General features: G+C 39.5%; 2 protein-coding genes and 1 pseudogene across 29 annotated transcripts in view; 1 reads left to right on the forward strand and 2 right to left on the reverse strand.

Moving 5' to 3' along the window:
- The window catches only part of FBXO36 (F-box protein 36), a 451,851-nt gene that overhangs the window by 96,372 nt on the left and 332,726 nt on the right, over positions 1 to 22,753 (reverse strand). The window lies entirely within an intron of this gene.
- Positions 1 to 22,753, forward strand: part of TRIP12 (thyroid hormone receptor interactor 12) — a 153,700-nt gene that overhangs the window by 9,523 nt on the left and 121,424 nt on the right. The window lies entirely within an intron of this gene.
- On the reverse strand, positions 19,001 to 19,090 carry LOC126933251 (uncharacterized; annotated as a pseudogene).

A 22,753-nucleotide genomic window follows, 5' to 3' on the forward strand; every position in this document is an offset into this window, starting at 1 on the left:
ACATGGTAGGTGTACGTGATAGTGTGTTTTGGTGGGACACATTGAGAAACTGTTGTAAAATAATATTAGCATCATTTGCCATAATTTACTTGCTTGTTTTCATTTTTCAGGGGTTGGCAGCTGAGTGTAGAATATAAATTTTTCAAAATTAGGCTCATTAAAATCAGCTACTTAAGGAATTGTTAAGGCCTTAGAATAGTTAGTTGGTTACCCCGAATTTAGCATTTGGAGATTATGTTTATTAGTAGATGATGATTTATTTATCAATACATATTTATCAAGTGCTTACTGTGTGCCACAGTTGTGCTTGGCAGAATATAAAAGGAACCTGAAACTTATTCCTTGTCTTTCAAGTTCCGTTATGTTTCATATAGTTGATATTTAACTTACTCCATCACAGCTTATTTGTCTAAAACTATATATAGGAGTATAGTATTTAGCCTAGATAAATATTCTGTAAATACTCTAAATGTAGATTTTTCTGCATTTAGAAAATCTGATATTGGAATGTAAATTAAGAAACATGAATTAGGGCATGATTTGTGGCTATACTAAATAAATTGTTGAAGCACCTTCGTTTACAAATATTCTGCCAGGCGCTGTGGCTCATTCCTGTAATTCCAGCCGCTAGGGAGGCTGAGGCAGGAGGATGATTTCAGCCCAGGAGTTTAGGAACAACCTAGGCAACACAGCAAGACATTGTCTCTACTAAAAATAAAAAAAAAAATTAGCCTGATGTGGTGGTGCATGCCTGTAGCCCCAGCTACTTGGGAGGCTGAGGCAGGAGGATCGCTTGAACCCAGGAGGTTGAGGCTTCAGTGAGTCAAGATCATGCCACTGCACTCCAGTCTGGGCCACAGAGTGAGACCCTGTCTCAAAAAACAAAAACAAATATTCATCAGCAGCTAATGTGAGTGTGTATCTGGTCCCATACAAGATCTGCCCTCTTAGAGGGTGCTGAGAAAGAAGAGATTTACAAAAGGAGATTCCTTATCTTGAAATGTACTTTGTTGTAGATGAGTTCAAACTTATAACAGCAGCACACAACATCTAACATTGTGCATATTTGTTATTGAGTACAAGATTGAGTTTTATATAGTGGGTACTTGGAAGTTTAGAGAGGTTCAGTTCTGGGTCGAAGTTACTGAGGAAGACCAAGAAGAGAGAGGGGCTTAAACTAGCCCTGATTGGAGGATGGTATAGAAGAATGGGGAGCTTAAAGGTGTAATTGTGGTGAGGATCTAATATTAAGGTAAATGAGCTCTCTGGAGTAGAGGGTCCATATGTTTGAAATCACAGGAATTGGGCTGAGATTATTGAAGTTCTTAAATGGGAGATCAAGGAATTAGATTTAACAGATTATGTTGAATGATTGTTGATCCCTGAATAGGTGATGATGTGAAAAAAGTATACAAAAATATTTATGAATGAACTGAAAATGAAAATAAAAGTGCTTTTAGATGTTGTTTTTTATGACAGTGCTTCCCTTTCTGGTACTACATATAAAGGTTTTTGTGGTAAGTTTTGGAGGAGATAAAAGTAGTGAAGGTAAAATTTCTTTTTTTTTTTTTCCTGTTGTTTAAAATGTTAAATAAGCAGGAGCTGGTTTATTGTCTAAACGACTCACACCAGTCCTCTGTTGGACACACAAGTCTTCCTTTAGTGGAAGCTGCTGTTTGTTCAGTTTTTTTTGATTCAAAATACTTTTTGATACCTAATGCATGATTTTTTGTGAGTTGTCCTCAGTAATTTGTAAGTCTTATTATTGGGACTTTAAAGGGAAACTTTTGCTTAGCATTCAATACAGTGAAATTATGTTTAAAACAAAAGTGAATTGTGGTTTAAATATTTAAATACTTTTTTTTTTCCTAGCCATTACTGACTCTGGGATATTTAAATACTTTAAAAAAGTATAAATTAATATTACATAGTTTAATCAAATTAAATATTCCAATAAAATGTTTGCTTTGCACTCTGCATAGTAGTTACCCCTTTGTTTTTAAAATTTTGACACATAATATGTATGTATTTTTGGGGCACTTAGTAATGTGTCAATACATACAATGTATAGTAGTCAGATCAGGGTAATTAGCATACCATCATCACAGATATTTATCATTTCTTTGTGTTGGGACGTTCAATATCTTCCCTCTAGCTCTTTGAAACTATGTATTAAACTATAGTCACCCTGCAGTGGAATAGAACAGGAGAACATACTCTTCCTATCTAGCATAATTTTATATCCTTTAACAAATACTGTTACTTTTATACAAGTAGGTACACAGGATTTTAAAAATGAGAAATTAGGTTATATGGTGCCTGAAGAGAAACTAAATTTTTTTTTCAGTGTTCTGATAGCTATAATATTTAGCTTTTTTTTTTAGCAGCTTTTATTTCTAGTGTGTTCTTACAGACTTTCCTAATTGCGGTTTGGATTAATTTGATTCTTATGTAGAAAGCAGAGATGTTAGCTATGCAGATTTATGACTCAGAATTGTACCTGTTTGGGGAGTAAGGAAGGCCGTATCGTGCAACATTTTGTGGACTTACTTTAGAATAAAAATATTCGTGCAGTCTATATGTTTTACTGCTGTAGCACAAGAGTGCCTATTTTTCTGCAAAACAACCACCCAGCTTCATGTATTTTTTCCTTTATGAAACATGTGTTTTCATTTCTTCTCACCTAGGGAAAGCAGCTTAGTCTCAAGGGAATTTGACCCTGATCTCTACCTCTCCACCCCAGGTCCAAATGCATTTGTGCCCTTCCCCCAGTAGATGGCAACAAGTAGGCTGATGTTTAAGAAGATTCAGTAGTCTTAACTTTGTGATCAGACCTATTTGCTAATTATTTCTCAACTGTCATTAGTAATGTTAGTGTTGATTTTTACATTCTGGGCTCAAAATCCTTTCAGAAAACTAGACTGTTAATCGCAGAGTTCATCTTTTTTACTCTACTCTTCATCCTGCCTTTTGAAAAGTGTTGCCTTTCCAGTTGCTGATATGAACTAAGACTTGGGGAATTTCAGCCTTTGGTGTGGTGCTGTAAGATAATCTGCTTCTGCCTCTTCTAACCATCTAGTATTACTTTTCAGCTGCCTGTATATTAGGCCATGACATTTTTTCCAGGTATCTTGTCATCGCAGAAACTAAGGACTACCGAAAGGAATTACTGAAGAGATAATACACCGTCATTTTCTATCTTCATTGTGGTACCTGTTTTAATCGATACTCAGTTTGTTTCTTGAATAAGTTAAAGAATTGGTAAACTTAGGTTTGCTGGAATACCACAGTTTCTTTCTCTTCTGTAAAATGGGTCTACTGCCTAACTCGCATGTTTACTGATATTCAGCCATGGTGTTACGGTTTTGTTTATTACTAAAAAAGAAAATGAAGGTGATTCATAATTACAGAGTTAACTTCTAAGAGTTTTCTGTATCTCAAGAAATTTAGAACTTTTTCATGATTCCTGCTGAGTTTATTTAAATTTTTAATGCAATAGTAAAGGATTTGGGAAGTTTTCCATATTTCTTCAGACAGTTGTAAAGTTAGGAATGGCTTAATCTATAGTTATTTTAAGGAGTGTAAAATCAAGGACTTAGTAAAACAACAGTTCTAAAAAAAATTCTGGAATTGTTTCTATTTTAAGGGCTAGTATTAGAATCATGGCACAAGGAAAGAAGTTATCTTGGTTTCAGCAACTGCTGCATTTATCTCTTAAAGGTGTTGCTTGAATTGTATGTAGCAGTACTCTCAGACCTAGAAAAGCAATCATTTAAGGCATCTCAGTGAAGTTACTCTAGCAGTGGATATAGAACTAATACATGTGAATTATAAGCAAATGGTATATATTACTAAGTTTTTTTTGTTTTTAGAGTTAGGTGTCTCACTCTGTCACCCAGGCTGGAGCATAATGGTACAATCATGGCTCACCATAGCCTTGAAAGCCCTTGGATCATGTTATCCTCCTGCCTTCACCTCCTGAGTAGCTGAGACTGTAGGCTCGCACTACCATACCTGGCTGTTTTGTATTTTTTTTGGTAAAACAGAATCTTGTTATGTTGCCCAGGCTGGTCCTGAACTCCCGGCCTCATGCAGTCCTCCTGCGTCAGCCTTCTAAAATGCTGGAATTATAGGCATGAGCCACTGTACCAGACTTTTCTTTTTCTTTTTTAGATGAGGTCTCAACACTGTCAGCCAGGTTGGAGTCTAGTGGCACAATCACTGCTTACTGCAGCCTTGACCTCCTGGGCTCAAGCGATCTTCCCACCTTAGCCTCTTGACTAGCTGGGACTACAGATGTGCACCACCACATCCAGCTAATATTTTAATTTTTTTTTTTTTTTTTTGGTGGAGCCAGGGCCTCCCTATGTTGCCCAGGCTGGTCTCAAAGCCTTAGGCTCAAGTGATCCTTCCACTGTGGCGTGGCCTCCCAAAATGCTGAGATTACAGGCATGAGTCACCACTCCCGGCCCTTATCAGCATATAATAAGTATTTCTGAACACTTCTTATTTCAGGCCACAGACTAAGATTTGGGATTATAAAGATACATAAAATGTAGTCCTTGGCCTGGAGTTTATAATCTTAAAGGGCGAGTGGTAAACTTGGACAAAACTAACATAAAATCTCTTTTTTTTTTTTGAGACAGAATCTCACTCTGTCACCCAAGCTGGAGTATAGTGGCGTGATCTCAGCTCACTACAACCTCGGCCTCCCAGGTTCAAGTGGTTCTCCTGCCTCAGCCTCCTCAGTAGGTGGGACCACAGGCATGTGCCACTGTGACTGGCTAATTTTTTTTATTTTTTGTAGAGGGATCTCACTGTGTTGCCCAGGTTAGTCTTGAACTCCTGGCCTCAAGTGATCTGCCCACCTCGGCCTCCCAGAGTGCTGGGATTACAGGCGTGAGCCATCATGTCTGGCCGCATAACTTCCCAAAGTGCTGGGATTACAGGTGTAAGTCACCATACCCAGCAGCATAAAATCTCTTAAACTGAATTGTGAGACATTATGCAGATGCTTTATAAGATGACCGACTGTTTGAAATAAAGAATATGGCAAAAATATTACCAAGATATTTCTCAGAATAGTTACATTATTTGCATCTGTATGTATTTGCCCACCTTGAATTCAGAATTAAATTCCTGGTTCCCTTTTTGATGTGTCACTATAAAAGGTATATAACATGGTCTAATGATCTAGGTTAGCCCACTGATGTGGAAGATGAATAAGAATATTAAGAAAAGGCATCTTGAATAATATTAGCAACTAACCTGTATTGAATTCTTCCCTTGGCTCAGGGCTGGGCCCGTGGTACTTTATATAGGTTAGCACAGTGTCTGTGGATGGAGGATAATGTGATAATGTCTAAATAATAGTAAGTTTAGTGAAGTGGTTAAGAGCGAACACTGAGATTCAGTTTAAATCTAGGCTCCAACATTACTAGTTGAAGAACCTTTTTTTTTTTTGACACTAGTTCTCCCATCTGTGAAATGGGAGTAAAAATAGTATTTATATCCTGATTATTATGAGGATTAAATTAGTTAATATATGTAAAACATTTTAAACAATGCCTGGTATAGGATAAGTGCTTGCATTTAAGCTATTATTATTGTTATTTTTTTCTAGAGATAAGGTCTCTCTCTGTTGTTTGGACTGGAGTGCAGTTGTGTGATCATATCTCACTGCAGCTTCGAACTTGTGGGCTCAAGTGGTCCTCTCACCTTGGCTGCCGAGTAGCCACCATGCCTGGTTAATTTTTTATTTATTGTAGGGATGAAATCTTGCTACGTTGCCCAGGCTGATCTTGAACTCTTGGCCTCAAGCAATCTTCTTGCCTCAGCTTCCTCAGCATTGTCAGATGTATTTTTAGTAACCATTCCTTTTGAGAGACAGTGTTTTTATTTTCCTTTCCTTTGCATCTGAAAAGACAGTTTTGAGAAGGTGGATTTTTCTGATACTGTCTTGGAATTATTTGAGTGGTAGAAATTTAGAATTGAAATGAGATCATTGCGAGAATTATGGACTCTGCAGCAGGATGAACTTGGGTTTTCCTTGTTGTTTTACCTTGAGCATGTTACTGTGTAAAATATAGAAAATACATACTTTTCAGGATTCTTTTCAGGTTTTAATGAGTAAATGAAGTTCTTACCTAGCACAGCGCCTGGTTCTCAGTTAAGTGATCAAATAGTATTTGTTTTATTGTAAATGTTAATAGTTCTCCTAAATGGTACCTTATTTTCACAGTTGGTGGAAATGTATAAAGTTACAGTCAACAGTGTGTATATATTTTTAAGATGTTATAATTGAGGTTATGAGTAAATTTAATGGACAATTAAAGTGGAACCTAAAAATTGAAAGGAAAAATAACCCTGACCCGGATTACACACTTAGAAAAGTTTTGTGGGGGGCCGTTTCTAAATTTGATTCAAGTTCAAGTGTTTTATCACTGCTAATTATAGTCTCTTTGACTACTTACAGTTTCAAATAAATAAGGTCAGTGTTAGCAGTGTGATATGGAATATGTTTTTTGATGTCTTTATTTTGATATAGTCACAGATTTATAAAAATCTTGCAAAAATAGTATAAGGAACATCCCATATTCCTCTTTACCTAGTTTCAAGGTCTTTTTTTTTTTTTTTTTTTTTTTTTTTTTTTTTTTACTGCTGGAGGATAAATTTATTAATTTTTTTCTTTTTTTTTTTTTTTTTTTTGAGACTGAGTCTTACTCTGTTGCCCAGGCTGGAGTGCAGTGGTGCGATCTCAGCTCACTGCAGCCACCACCTTCCAGGTTCAAGCAATTCTCCTGCCTCAGCCTCCTGAGTAGCAGGGACTACAGGTGCCCACCACCATGCCCAGCTAATTTTTGTGTTTTCAGTAGAGACAGGGTTTCACCACGTTGGCCAGGATGATCTCGATCTCTTGACCTTGTGATCCGCCTGCCTCAGCCTCTCAAAGTGCTGGGATTACAGGTGTGAGCCACTGCGCCCGGCCTAATTTCTTTTTTGTAATTAATGAAAATCTTTTTTTTTTTTGAAATAGATGTAAAACCTGATGAAGAATGATGCAGTAAACATGTTTGTTTGTTTGTTTTTTTGAGACAGTCTCGCTCCGTCAGCTAGGTTGGAGTGCAGTGGCACAATCTCAGCTCACTGCAACCTCCACCTCTTGGGCTCAGGCAGTTCTCCTGCCTCAGCCTCCAGAGTAGCTGGGATCACAGGCGTGTGCCACCATGCCCAGCTAATTTTTGTATTTTTAGTAGAGACGGGGTTTCACCATGTTGGCCAGGTTGGTCTCGAACTCCTGACTTCAGGTAATCCGTCCACCTCGGCCTCCCAAAGTGTTGAGATTACAGGCGTGAGCCACCGTGCCCGGCTATGAACACGTTTATGTGGTTCTTCAACAGTTATTATATAAGTGTTGATTTTTCAGAATGTTCTGAATGCACTGTAATGTTTTGTTCCTGACTTGTGGCCATCATTAGTGAACGTTAGTTTATTATACTTAGCCTTAAGGCCCTCATTGGCTATTGGATACTCCTAAATAGCCTGCTTTTTATAGAACTCAATTGCTTTGTGCAGTGAGTGTGTCCTCTCCTTGCTCTGCTTGATGGGCTTCTTGGTGTTCAGGTACTGTGAGCTACACCCTCCTCCCCCAGCTTTTAATGTGCATTGAGTTGCAAAACTACTTGCTAGACTTGTGTACGTTAAGTTCAGAGTAAAGGCTTGCATTATGTGGCTTTAAGACAGTGATAATTTTGGTAGCTCAAAGGTATTTTTAAAAGTATATTCGTTATTCTCAGCACTTTGTTACCTGAAGGGATCAATAACACTTTTGTTGTTTTTGAAGATGGTTTAGACCTCTTGTGTCTGAAAACTGCTTTAAGAGACTGCAGAGAAGACAGTAAAATAACTGAGGACCTTATTCTACAAGTGAGGGTCTGTGGTGTGCTGGGCATACATTATTGTGTATAACCTTTTGCCCTTGACTCTTTCAAAATACATCTTCTCTCTTCCTAAACGACTTCGTCTTTTTGCCTGCTATTGCTTATTAATGACTCTTACTATCTGCACCTGCCCACTTGAAGAGTTTTTTTAAACACACTTTTTTTTTTTTTTTTTGACACGGAGTTTCGCTCTTGTTGCCCAGGCTGGAGTGCAGTGGTGCAATCTCAGCTCGCTGCAACCTCTACCTCCCAGGTTCAAGCAGTTCTCCTGCCTCACCCTCCCTAGTAGCTGGGATTACAGGCATGTGCCAGCACGCCTGGCTAATTTTGTATTTTTAGTAGAGATGGGTTTCTCCATGTTGGTCAGGCTGGTCTCACACTCCCAACCTCAGGTGATCCGCTTTCCTCGGCCTCCCAAAGTGCTGGGATTACAGGCATGAGCCACTGCGCTCGGTCTAAACACACTTTTTATTTTAGGTCAGTTTCAGATTCACGGAAAAGCTTCACAGATAGAGTTCTGTATTTCACATCCAGTTTCTCTTTATGAAGATCTTAACATTAGTATGGTACATTTATTATTATTACCTGTACTTCATTTGGATTTTCACCTAATGTCTTTCTGTTCCAGGATCCCATCCGAGGTGTCACGTAACATGTATTAAGTGACTTTTTAAAACATAAATGCTTTTTGAGGCATTTATTTCTGATTATAAAGTATAGAGCAACTGTTAAAATTTGAATAAAGAAAACTAAGAACCACCCCCAATTTTCCCACCTATCATGTGATGAACATTTTCCTGTTACATTATTAGTTTTTCATTAATGTGCTTTATATTTACTTAACCATAATTGTCAATCTTTTTCCCTTTGTCAGATTATTTTTTTTCTTTTGGAGGTGGAGTCTCACTCTTGCCCAGGCTGGAGTGCAGTGGCATAATTTTGGGTCACTGCAGCCTCCACCTCCTGGGTTTAAGCAGTTCTCCTGCCCAGCCTTTCAAGTAGCTGGGACTTACAGGCTCACACCACCACAGCTGGCTAATTTTTGTAATTTTAGTAGAGACAGGGTTTCACTATGTTGACCAGGTTGGTTTCGAACTCCTGACCTCAGGTAATCCATCCTCCTTGGTTACCCATGCTGGGATTACAGGTGTAATCCACCACACCTGGCCAAAAACTATCACTAATAATCCTTTTTAGAAATACTAGCTTTGTACTCATATGTGTGAAGCCACGCTTTTTTGAAAAATTAAATTAAAAAAAATTTTTTGAGACAGGGTCTTGCTCAGTTGCCCAGGCTGGAGTGCAGTGGCTTCATCTTGGTTCACTGCAGCCTTCACTTCGTGGGCCCAAACGATCCTCCTGCCTTAGCCCTCCTGAGTAGCTCAGACTACAGGCATGCATCACGATGTCTGGCTAATTTTTTTTTTTCTTTTGTATTTTTGGCAGAGACAACATGGGGTTTCACCATGTTGCCCCGGCTGGTCTTGAACTCCTGAGCTCAAGTGATCTGCCTGCCTTGGCCTCCCAAAATGTTGGGATTACAGGTGTGAACCACCGCACCTGGCCGAAGCCATGTTTTTAAATGAAATCTTCCTCCCTTATCTTTTGTATTACCTTGGAGTATCCTGTATTAACTTGGGATACTTGTATTAACTTGTAGTATCTTTTGTATTACCCTTGTGCAGGATGTGACTCTTTGCTTTTGGTAGCCCAATGGGAAGATTCAGAAGGCTCCTTGTTGTGGCTCGCAGGCTCCTACATGGCCACCTCTCTGACATCATCTCCTGCTTTTCTTGCCTTCTACTTGCTCTTCTTGCTCCGTGAAATGTCATCTTCTAGATCTTAATGGCTGTTTCTTCATGCGTAAGGTTTTAGCTCAGATGGCCTTACTTGGTCACCCTATCCAAAATAATTCCTTTTTCTGATAGGAACCTTTTTACCTGCAAGTGAATAGAAAACTTGACCAAGAATGCCTTAAACAGATTGGGGTTTGTTTTTCCTTGCACGACATGGTTCATTTGCACAGTGGTTCCAGCAAGGGCCAGGCTCTGTGTGTTTCTGCTCTGCCATTCTAAGCAGCAAGTGGTTCTCATGGTTACTGAATGGCTGTCAAGGCTTGAAGTCATTGTGTCCATTGCATTTGAGTCAGGAAGAAGAAAAGATACTGTTGTGTTCCTATTGTTGTTTATCTAGAAAGCAAAAGTATTCCTAGAGGATGCCTAGCCTGTCTCCCTGTATGTCTTATTACTGACAACTGGATCATACTTCTGGCAAAAAAAACAAAAAACAAAAAACCCGCACACAGTAATGGTATTTTGTACACAGCCAGGTTTAGACCATTGGCTTTTAAATTCTTCTGATAATGCAGTCTAATATGAATGACCTACTGTGTGCCACCACTGTATGTGAACGCATATCTGTGTAACTGAAGTAAGTTGCAGGAGCTGTGCTTAATGATTATGCATGCTCTATTTTATTTTCTCTGTTTCATTTGAAAGTTGTAGTTAGGACCTTTTTTTTTTTTTTTTTTTTTTTTTTTTTTTTTTTTTTTTTTTTGAGACGGAGTCTCGCTCTGTCTCCCAGGCTGGAGTGCAGTGGCCGGATCTCAGCTCACTGCAAGCTCCGCCTCCCGGGTTTATGCCATTCTCCTGCCTCAGCCTCCCGAGTAGCTGGGACTACAGGCACCCGCCACCTCACCCGGCTAGTTTTTTTGTATTTTTAGTAGAGACGGGGTTTCACCATGTTAGCCAGGATGGTCTCGATCTCCTGACCTTGTGATCCGCCCGTCTCGGCCTCCCAAAGTGCTGGGACTACAGGCTTGAGCCACCGTGCCCGGCCTGTAGTTAGGACCTTTTAAGTCTGGATGCCCTTAACTTTTTTTGAAGCATAGATTCTTTAGCAGTCTGAAGCTTGTGGATACCTCAGAATAATATTGTTAAATTCACAAAATTGATACCCATAAGATTAAAAAAATCAAAGATCTCAAAATGTTGAAGTCTAGCTCTCAAACTGTGAAAGCTGGTATGTAATCAGTAATATGTTTATTAGCACTGTCAGTAACGATCTAGCAGCTTCTCAGTTGAGTGTAAAGGATAGTTTGAGGTATCTGCAACAATTGAATGTGATATAATATCTGTGATTTCTCTTGGTACAAACTTAAAGATACCGCCAATAATGCTGTGGTTTGTTGCTTATTCATATGAGAAAGAAATGTTAAAATTCTTTTTTTTTTTTTTTTGGGACGAAGTCTTGCTGCATCACCTAGGCCGGAGTAGTGTGGCACCATCTTGGCTCACTGCAACCTTCACCTCCCGGGTTCAAGTGATTCTGCCTCAGCCTCCCGAGTAGCTGGGACTGTAGGCACACACCACTATGCGCAGCTAATTTTTGTATTTTTAGCAGAGACGGGATTTCACTAAATTGGCCAGGTTGGTCTTGAAATCCTGACATCAAGTGATCCACCTGCCTTTACCCCACAAAGTGCTAGAATTTCAGGTGTGAGCCACCACGCCTGGCTTAAATTTCAGTTAGAGGTTAGTGAAATTATTTCTTCTATACCACATATAAGAATCCTTGTTATGAACCAGTGGTCTAAATTGATTTCAAGCCTCTAATCTTGAAGTTGGAACAAAATAACTGGCTTTAGCCCAATCGTGACTCATCGCTGAGGGCAAGGGAATAGCCCGCTTCCTGGGAGGTAAAGGCGTTTGTAGCCGGATTCTTGTAGCAGGGAAGAAAGGTGGGGTAGTTGGAATTTGGTTAGGGAACCCTGTCTGCTACCATCTTCTGTGTGTAGTCTCTGCTTCCTATTATCTTTTTCTTCTCTTCCCACTGCTTAGTTTTCCTCACAGAACTGTCTGATAATTGCTGTTTGTCTGCTGACCCTGGTAGAGTGTATGTTCCTCGAGGGAAAAGACTGTCTTACTACCTTCCAGTTCCTAAAAAGCTGTTCTGAAGTAGGGTAACAGTAAAAATAAAATTCGTTGTTTTTTTTTTTTCTTTTGAGACAGTCTCATTCTGTCACCCAGGCTGGAGTGCAGTGGTGTGATCTCGGCTCACTGCAGTCTCCGCCTCCCAGGTTCAAGCAGTTCTCCTCCCTCAGCCTCCCAAGTTGCTGGGTTTACAAGTGTGCACCACCACCCCGAGCTAATTTTTGTGTTTTAAGTAGAGGCAGGGGGTTTCATCATATTGACCAGACTGGTCTCCAGCTCCCGACCTCAGGTGATCCACCCGCCTTAACCTCCCAAAGTGCTGGGATTACAAGCGTAAGCCACCACGCCTGGCCAAAGTGAACCACTGTGCCTGGCCAAAGTTTTCCTTTTTATGTAAGACTTTTGAAGGCAGAAAGCATTTTCTGGAGGCCGAGACGGGCGGATCACGAGGTCAGGAGATCGAGACCATCCTGGCTAACACAGTGAAACCCCGCCTCTACTAAAAAATACAAAAAACTAGCCGGGCAAGGTGGCGGGCGCCTGTAGTCCCAGCTACTCGGGAGGCTGAGGCAGGAGAATGGCGTAAACCCGGGGGGCGGAGCTTGCAGTGAGCTGAGATCCAGCCACTGCACTCCAGCCTGGGCGACAGAGCGAGACTCCGTCTCAAAAAAAAAAAAAAAAAAAAAAAAATAGAATTTTTAAAAACAGCTTTATTGAGCCGGGCGCGATGGCTCATGCCTGTAATCCCAGCACTTTGGAAGGCTGAGGCGGGCAGATTACCTGAGGTCAGGAGTTCAAGACCAGCCTGGCCAACATAGTGAAACCCTGTCTCTACTAAAAATACAAAAATTAGCTGGGCATGGTGGCACATGCCTGTAATCCCAGCTACTAGGGAGGATGAGGCAGAAGAGTTGCTTGAGCCCGGGAGACGGAGGTTGCAGTGAGCCAAGATTGTACCACTGCACTCCAGCCTGGCCAACAGAGCAAAACTGTCTCAAAAAAAAAAAAAGAAAAGAAAAAAGAAAACAGCTTTATTGAGATATAATTCACATGCCATATGGTTCACCTATTTACAGTAGGGAGTCTTTTTTTTTTTTTTTTTTTTTTTTTTTAAAAAGACAATCTCGCTCTGTTGCCCAGGCTGGAGTACAGTGGCACAATCTTGGCTCACTGCAACCTCTGCCTCCCGTATTCAAGCAATTTCCCCTGCCGCAGCCTCCGGAGCAGCTGGGACTACAGGCATGCGTCACCACACCCACCTAATTTTTGTATTTTTAGTAGAGACAGGGTTTCACCATGTTGGCTGGGGTGATCTCCAACACCTGACCTCAAGTGATCCACCCCTGTTGGCCTCCCAAAGTGCTGGGATTACAGGCATGAGCTACTGTGCCTGGCCAAATTCTATTAACTTTTAGGTTAAATTTTAGAATTAATGTTGTGATGTGCTGTCTTCTTAGATAAAAATCTTAACTGAAAAATACCTTAATCATCTGTAGTATGGGACTGCAAATGGAAACTGTTATTTGGATTTCTCTTTAGGAAGAAATACCCCATTGGCAATTTCAATTCACTATTTCTACTTAAATTATTTGAATTTAAACATCTTGTTAACTAGAAAATATGTTTATTGGTTATGATAGTGTCACTTAAAGAAGGTTAGATAGGAAACAGTTATTGGAAGATGCCAAATTCATTTCAGAACCAAATTCAAGTATAGTGGTGACTCTACTTTTTTGCAAAACAATTTACCAGGTTTCTGTTTGTTTTTTAATTCCTAAGTTGGAGAAGTTCAACTAAAGCAAAAATGAGATGTGATGGACTCTTAAGAGCTTCCTTTGTATGGCAGTCTGTACATAGTGTGTTAAGTTCTCAAGAATCTCTCCTTAGAAACTTAGAAGTTCTTTTGTGCAACTGTGTTTTGAATAAAGCTCTGTCAGTTAAAAACAAACAAAACAACAGAACTTCCATACACTTTCTTTTTATATGTAACGACTTGTTTTAAAAGACCTATTAGCGTCTCCTATATATTTGGCATGCAGTTTGTTTGGAAGATTATAGGTACGAATTGTGTATTTGGATTGTTTTGTCATTTCAGTTGTTTGCATGTTTCAGGCTTTCCTATCAAACCTATCCGCAGTTATATATTGCTCATTCATTCATGCCCCTAGGCCTTTCTGAAGTTCATTCTCTCTAGAACTCCCTTTTTGCCTCCCATTCTAGACCATTCCGCTTCTCTCTTGGGGAAATACCTTTTTTCATGAGTTCTTATGTACCACCATTTCCTGGAATGTGTATTGCGACCCCTAGGGCTCGGGTTGCTCTTCTGTAATAGTACTTAGAGTAGTACCTTTTACTCCAGTTACTTGTTTCCACTTTGGTCTTCCGTTGGTCTGAGCTTCCCAGCATTCTTTTAAACCTTGCATGCATCCTACCAAAGATTCCAACATCACCACTGGCTATCTGCACACCTCACTTCAAGTTGTCTTTAAAAGAGGGCTTGGGCTAGCTCATGTCTTTCACAGCTAATAGCACAGGGTAGAATCTTTGTCTAGTTTATTCTAGCTCATTGTTGCTGGTTTTCCTGATTTTTTTTTTCCACCTGAGGAAAACCTTAACTGTTCTGTTTTAACACTTTGGAGGTGTGGCAGTACCTCCTGTTTCTACTTCTCTTTACAGTTTTAACTATTTTTCTATTCCCTGTGGCTGAAGAAATGATTGCGTGTAGAAATTTGGTGGCTAGACCGTGTGCTGTGGCTCTTGCTTGAGCTCAGGAGTTCGAGACAGGCCTGGAAATCTCATCTGTATTTAAAAAAAAAAAATTGATGGCTGTGGTTCTGTTTAGCCCTCTTTTTCTTGCTTTACTGGTTTCTTAATGTTTTTATCTTTTACTTCAATAAGGAATGGGAAAAGAAAATACACCATTTTATTATTTCTTGATGATGACTTTTAGTGTATTCAGCAATACTGAGCACAGTGGCTCATGCTTTGGGAGGCCAAGGTTGGAGGAACGTTTGAAGCCAGGAATTTAAGACCAGCCTGGGCAATAGTGAGACACTTCCCAACCTCTGTCTCTACAAAAAAATATAAATAAATTAGGTGCATGTGGTGGTGCACATCTGTAATTCTGAGGTGGGACGACCACTTGAGCCCAGGAGCTGGAGGTTCCAGTGAGCTTTGGTTGTGCTACTGCACTCCAGCCTGGGCGGACAGAGACTTTGTCTTTAGAAAAAAAAAAAGGCTCTCTGATACAAATTTTAGAGAACAATCTTTTTTTATACTGTGTATTATCCCTTAAAAGTTGATTTTTTAATTACTGTATATACTATAATACAAATGGAAAGTTGGATATGAATTTCCCCCTTTAAAAGTCAGTGTGTAAGTAAATTGGCCTGAGAGTCAGGCGACAGGAGTTCTAATTCTAATCTTTAGACACTTGAGCATAGATGAATTTCCTTTGTGTCTTACTTTTTGTGTTAAATGTGAGAAATGCTTTCTCTTGCTATAATTCTGGGGTTATTAGTGTTAAAGAGAGAGACATGTCAGAAGCCTTTGTACACTGTTGTTACTTCGTGCACTGTGGCTTAATTTTGTCTTTGTTATTGGGGGAGATAATCTCTGAATGAGTCAAGTTTACACTAATGTCAATTTGGAGGTGTAAAAAATAAAGTGGGACTTAAAAAAAAATTCAAACATTAATTGAATGCCTGCTTACCTGAGACTATTACCTGACATTTACTATCAATGCGTGTCTAATGAAATCCTTAAGAATGGAATTAGGCAGCTGGACCTTAGGGAAACCAGTATTTCAGAAACGATCATTGTCTCTACTGTCTTTATGTCTGCTGTCTTTTTCTCTCTCAAGACTGCTTTCTGATTTGACCGTATTAAATACAGCCGTTGTAATGCTAAACTTAGGTTTTACAATCTAGGTACCCAAAGAGTCTTGGGAGGAGACTCTTGTTGGTCCATCACAGGTTGTTTGTTGAGTCTTGAATTCTTGTTAACTTGTGGCGGGTGTTGTGACTATCTGGAAGGGTATTATGTATTATGTTGCAGCATTCATAGGAGTCTGTGGGAATGTAGTGGGGGGAGAGAGGAGGCAAACGTGGTTGTCTAATGTAAATACCCACTTGTAGAGGTATCTAACGAAATGTCTTAAGTTTGCGAAGTGCCTTGGGGCTCTTCAGAGTTGTAATTATGCAGAAGTGTAGAGAACTTTAAGGCAAGAAGGTTTTGTAAAACTTCAATAGATAATTATGTTTATTTATTTAGAGACGGAGTCTCACTCTGTTGCCCAGGCTGGAGTGCAGAGGCACGATCTCGGCTCACTGCAACCTCCGCCTCCTGGTTCAAGTGATTCTCCTGCCTCAGCCTCCCATGTAACTGGGATTACAGGTGCATGCCACCACACCTGGCTAATTTTTGTACTTTTCGTAGAGACATTCACCACATTGGTCAGGCTGGTCTCCAACTCCTGACCTTGAGTAATCCACCTGCCTTGGCCTCCCAAAGTGCTAGGATTATAAGCATGAGCCACTGCACCTGGCCCCTTATTTATTTTTTGGTTGGCTTGTTATATTGGTTGCTGAGAGAAGAGTTTTACAATCCACTTTGGATTTGGGTATTTTGTAGTTTTAAAATATTTAATATTAGGCCTTGTATATAAATGAAGTGTATATAAATTGAGAATTGCAGTGTCACTGGATTAAACCCTTTCTCACTATGGAGGTACTCTTTTTATCTCTAGTAATGTCTTTTAATGCCTTAAAAGACTTTTTAAGAGCAGTTTTAGGCTCACACAACAAAATTGAGCTGAAGTTACAGAGATTTCCCATACACTCCTCTACCCTGCAACATGCATAGCCTTTTCCTGTGATCAACATCCCCCACCGAAGTGGTACATTTGCTACAGTCAGTGAACCTACAGTGACATGTTATTACCCAGAGTCCCTAGTTTATATTAGGATTTATTCTTTTTGCATCTTCTGTCAAATTTATAATGACATATAGCTACCATTATAGTGTTAAAAACTGTAATTTTTACCACCCTAAAAGTCTTCTGTTACTTTTGAAAACAAGAGTCTTATTGTAAAGTCTTTTTTAGATACTGCACCAGCTTTCTTTTGCCTGGTGTTTGTATGGTTTTCATCTTCTTTCGTTCTGTATTCTTGTTTTTTAGATTATCTCTTAGAGTATTTTAAAAGCCTAGTCTGATAATCTTAACTAGAGATGGAGTTTTACTTCATTTTATTTTCTGATTTGTTGCCTTCATTTGAGTTTATTATTATTATTTTATTATTATTTTTGAGATGGAGTCTTGCTCTGTCACCCAGGGTGGAGTACAGTGGCACCATCTCAGCTCACTGCAACCTCCACCTCCCAGGTTCAAGCGATTCTCCTGCCTCAACCTCCCAACCACGCCTGGCTAATTTTTGTATTTTTAGTAGAGACAAGGTTTCACCATGTTGGCCAGGCTGGTCTCAAACTCCTGACCTCAGGTGATCCACCCACCTCAGCCTCCCAAAGTGCTGGGATTACAGGCGTGAGCCACCACGCCTGGCTGAGTTTATTATTTTTTATGATTCTAGTCTCTGCCTTCCTGTTTTACAAAATAAAACAGTATATTTAACAAGATCTTGTGGAAAACACAACGACCTTAAAATGATAACTCCATTTACCAAGTTCCTTTTGGCTTTAAGATACTGTCATTGGAATCAATTTTTTAAAAATCTTACTCTATAGTGTAATATAGAGTTAATATTCATTTACATTTAGCTGTTTGTCACCTTTATTTTTTCCTGGGCCACTTTCTTTCTGCTGGTGGAAAAACTGTTTTAATCTGACCAAAACTTCATTAATAAGAGATAATTTCACTTGGTGTAGAATGTTTTATTTTATTATTATTTTTTTGGAGATGGTGTCTCACTCTGTTGCCCAGGCTGGTATGAAGTGGTGCTGTCATGGTCACTGCAGCCTCAAAATTCTGGGCTCAAGTGATCCTCCTGCACACCTCTACATGTGGCTAGTTTATTTTGTTGTGGAATTATGTGTGTGGGTTTAGATGTCTTTTATTTATCCTGTTTGGGCTCAGTTAGCTCCCTTGCATCTATGGATTCATATCATTTACTGGTTCTAGAAAATTCTCAGCCACCAAATGTTTAGATATGTCTCTCACATTTCTTCACTCTTCTGCTTCTGGAATTTTTATTAAACTTATATATGAACTTCTCACTTGATTCTCTGCATATCTTATTTTTAATCTTTTGTTCTTTCTGTGATATATTTTATATAATTCCTTCTGTCTTCCACTTTGCTGTCTTTGTCTAATAGACCGCCACACCTGTCTGAGCTTTATTACTTTATTTTTCATATTAGAAATTCTGTTTGTTTTCCAAATCTATGTAACATTTAGTAGTTTTTCTGTTTCATTTATCTTTTTCATGTTTGTCCTTTATGTGTCTACACATTGTGAGCATTTTAAGATCCGATAGTTCTCCTATCTGAAATGTTTTGTGTCTTTTTGCAGGTTCTTATTCATGATGCCTTGTTTACTTGAGTGTTTCTGTTCCTTGTCCTTAGATTATGTGTAGCATTTTCCTGAGGCCTAAAGGTGCCTTTCTCCAAAGGTTTACTTCGCTCCTGTCAAATATTTAGATGCACTAAGAGCTTGCTACCCAAAGTATGGTTCTCAGACTGGCAGAGAAGTTTTTAAGGAAACATGGCACGTCAGGTTCCATCCCTGTGTTTTAACAAGAATGTGAATTTTAACAAGATCCATAGGTAATTCTCAGGCACACTAAATATTGAGCATCACTGCGGTAAGTGATCAGTAAGACTTGAAGTTCCTTGGCTTACAGTTTCTTGGATCATTCATCTGATTCAAAACATGCCTATAAATCTTGGCCAGGCATGTATAAATTCTGAGGTATAGATTTTCTTTTCCCCTTCCTTCTCTTCTCTCCTGATGTCTCCTCTGTCTTGCTTGCTTTTTTAGCAACAAGGCAACTTTCCCAGCAGTTGGTTTAGGATGGGGTTCAGGAATATTTCTGGTCATCTTCATCATAAAAGTGTATCCCATGGTTTTTTTTTCCCTTATTTCATGAGTTGAGAGTTGATAAAGGCCTTTTTAAAAAAATGCTAAATTGTGTAATCCTTACATGGGGCCATGCTATTCTTCTCCGTATAGTTCCACTTTTAGTGATGCCAAAGTGATCATGATAAAGACTTTTAAAAAAAATCTTGAAGTAAGATTATATTCTTGAGTATTTTGGGTTTGGAAAGTTGGGGGCGGGGGCGGTTAGCTTCATAATCAGCGTCATTCATTACTAGGGAAATATGTATTAGAATAATAATAAGATACTACTACACACCCAGCAGAATAACGAAAAAAAATTTTGATTTTGAACCAGAGTCTTACTCTGTCACCCAGGCTGGAGTGCAGTGGTGCCATCTCAGCTCACTGCAGCCTCCACCCCTTGAGTTCAAGTGCTTCTCTTGTCTCAGCCTCCGGAGTCGCTGGGATTACAGTGATGCACCACCAATCTGGCCACTTTTTGTATTTTTAGTAGAGACGGGGTTTCACTTTGTTGGCCAGGCTAGTCTCGAACTCCTGATCTCAAGTGATCCGCTTGCCTTGGCCTCCCTAAGTGCCGAGATTACAGGCATGAGCCACCACACCTGGCCTAGAATAGCCAAAATTTGAAAGACTGGCAACACCAACTGTTGGTGAGGATATGTAGCAACTGGGACTTCTATACTTGTTAGTGAGTCTGTAAAATAGTACAGTTGCTTTGTAAAAAAAGTTCTGGAAAGAAAGAGGTTCCTTTAAAAGTTAATTATAGACCAGGTGAGGTGGCTCACACCTGTAATCTCAATACTTTGAGAGGCTGAGGTGGGCGGATTGCTTGAGTCCAGGAGTTTGGGACCAGCCTGGGCAACATAGCAGGATCCTGTCTCTACTCACCTCCATCTCCCCACAACAAAAGCTAGGCGTTGTGGCACACACCTATACTCACAGCTCCTCAGGAGTCTGAAGCAGGAGGATTGCTTGAGCCCAGAAATTAAAGGTCGTGGTAAACTGTGATTGCACCACTGTACTCCAGCCTGGGTACTCTCAATGTACCAAAAAATAAAAAAAGTTAATCATAATCTTTCTTATGATGACCTAGTGATTCTACTCTTAATTCTGCTCAAAAGAGATGAAAGCATATATCCATGGAAAGACTTGTAGAAAAATGTAGCAGCTGTAAACTTAACAGGCAAAACTTAGTCCATCAACAGAAAAATGGATAATCAAAATGTTCATATTCATACAGTAGAATATTCAGCAATAAGAAGGTAAACATATTGATAAAACTCAGCAACATAGATGAATCTCAGGATATTATGCTGAGTCAAAGAAGCCTTACACAAAAGAGTACGTACTATATGTTTCCACTTACATAAAATCCTAGAATAGGCAAGACTCTGGTCAAAAAAAAAAATGAGAACAGTGGTTGCAGAGTTGAGAGGTGAAGTGCAGGGACTGATTGGGGAGGAGCGTGAGGAAAGTTTCTTGAGTGATAGACTGTATATCCTGGTGAGGATTTGGCTTACACAGGTGTATGTGTTTGTCACAACTCATTGAATTTTATACTTAACACTTGGGCATTTTGTTATATGAAAATTTAACTGAAAACGTGAAGCAAAATTTGAAAACCGTTTTATGATACACAAAGTATAATGCTGCCTGCAGCTTACTTTGAAAACGACAAAAAATAGGATGGATAGATGGCAGACACAGGTACATAAATGAGGATGTGGATACAGATGTAATAAAGCATATGTAAAACTTTTCATTGTAGAAGCTAGAAGGGACTTTACAGATATTTATTGAGCAATTCTCAACTTTTTTGTGTTTTGAGAAATGTTATAATCTGCATGCAGGGGAAAGGTGGTGAGAAGTAAAAGAAGAATCAAACTGGAAAGTTCAGAAAGGGAATTGAATTTGTTTAACTAGCCTGTTTTACAAATGTTGTTCAATTTATGTTTATGCCCATTTGAAGAAGAGTGGTAGCTGTAGTCTTATTGATTTGAATGTGAATATGGCTTTTAATTTTTTTTTTTTTTTTTCCCCCCTGAGACAGGGTCTCACTCTGTCACCCAGGCTGGAGTGCAGTGATGGATCTCAGCCCACTGCAGTCTCCGTCTCCTGGGCTCAAGCAATCCTCCCAACTCAGCCCCGAAAGTAGCTGGGACTAGAGATGCGCACTACCATGCCCCGCTAATTTTTGTGTTTTTTTGTGGAGAAAGGGTTTCGCCGTGCTGCTCAGGCTGGTCTCAGACTCGGCTCAAGCATTTTGCCCTCTTTGACTTCCCAAAGTACTAGGATTACAAGTGTGAGCCACCGTGCCTCTCCTACTTTTTGTTTATTTAGTCACATTATTCTCAAATGGGTGAGTGACAATATCTTTACCTCTGAAAGGATAATGATTTCTTTCACAGATGAGAAAACTCAGGCTTTGTTATGAAATTTTTCCAAGATAACATGGCTTAAAATGGTAGAGCCAGGGTTTGAACAGACTCAAGACATAGGTACTTTTTATTACTTCTCTCTCTCCTCCCTGTTGACATTTAGGTGTATTTTTCCTGACTTTTTTCCTACACATATATAAACAAATACATACCTTTCCCTCCCCCTGCTTTTTTCTTATGCTTTCAGTCTCAGCTTAAAATGTCTCTTCAGAGAGCTGTTACCTGATGATTCAACCCAAAGCAGCTTTTTCCTTCCTCCTTCCCATTATCCTCTACTCCTTCCTGTTTTTCTCCTATTTCACTTTTCTTGGAACTTACCACAATGTGCATATAGTCTATTTTCTCTTTCCAATTGAGTGTAAGCTCCATTGTAGCAAACAGTATTGACACCTGTCAGATAAACCTTCAAATATTTGCTGAAGGAATTAACAATGTTCTGTCCATGAATGTCAGTGTGGTATGTACAGGTTTACCTTTGCTTTTAAGGACCTCTAAATATGCCATAGTATTGATACCGTATACTTATTAACTATTCCTTTATTGAGAACATTCGGATCATCTCCCTTTTTCCACAGTGACATACTGCGGTGAGTATCGTGATTACATCCTTACTTGTGCAAGTATTTCTTTAGGTTAGATTCCTAGAAGTTTCTAAGGATATCAGACTCTAAGGATATCAGTGGCAGTTTTTAATTGTGGGAGCTGGGAGAGTCATGTAAAAATTACAAAGGAATAGAAGATGATATGTAATGATACCAAAACAATAGTGTACATCTGTGTCACAGTTGTCAAACTTAGCTGATACTAGAAAAATAAACTGTTATTTTTATTTTTTTCCTTTTTAATTTCTTTTGGTGTTTTTGTTTTGTTTTGTTTTGTTTTGACGCAGGGTCTCCCTCTGTCACCCAGGTTGCGGCTCAATGGCACGATCATGGCTTGCTGTAGCCTTGACTTCCTGGGCTCAAGCAATTCTCCCACCTCACCACCTTAGCCTCCTGAGTAGCTGGGCCTTCATGTGCATGTCACCACACCTGGCTATTTTAATTTTATTTTTTAGTTTTGATATGGGATTTTACTCTGTTGCCCAGGTTAGACTACAGTGGCATGATCTCAGCGTACTGCAGCCTTCACTTCCCAGGCTCAAGCGATCCTCCCACCTCAGCTTCCTGAGTAGCTGGGGCCACAGATGTGCACCACCATGCAGGGCTAAATTTTTTTTTTTTTTGGTAGAGAGGGGGTTTCACCATGTTGCCCAGGCTGGTCTCAAACTCCTGAGATCAAGCGATCCTACTGCTTCAGCCTCTGAAAGTGCTGGCATTACAGGTGTCAGCCACTGCACCTGGCCCCGGCTAGTTTTTAAATATTTTG

Source organism: Macaca thibetana, chromosome 12 (genome assembly GCF_024542745.1).
Source record: "Macaca thibetana thibetana isolate TM-01 chromosome 12, ASM2454274v1, whole genome shotgun sequence".
In the NCBI taxonomy this organism is placed as follows: domain Eukaryota; kingdom Metazoa; phylum Chordata; class Mammalia; order Primates; family Cercopithecidae; genus Macaca; species Macaca thibetana.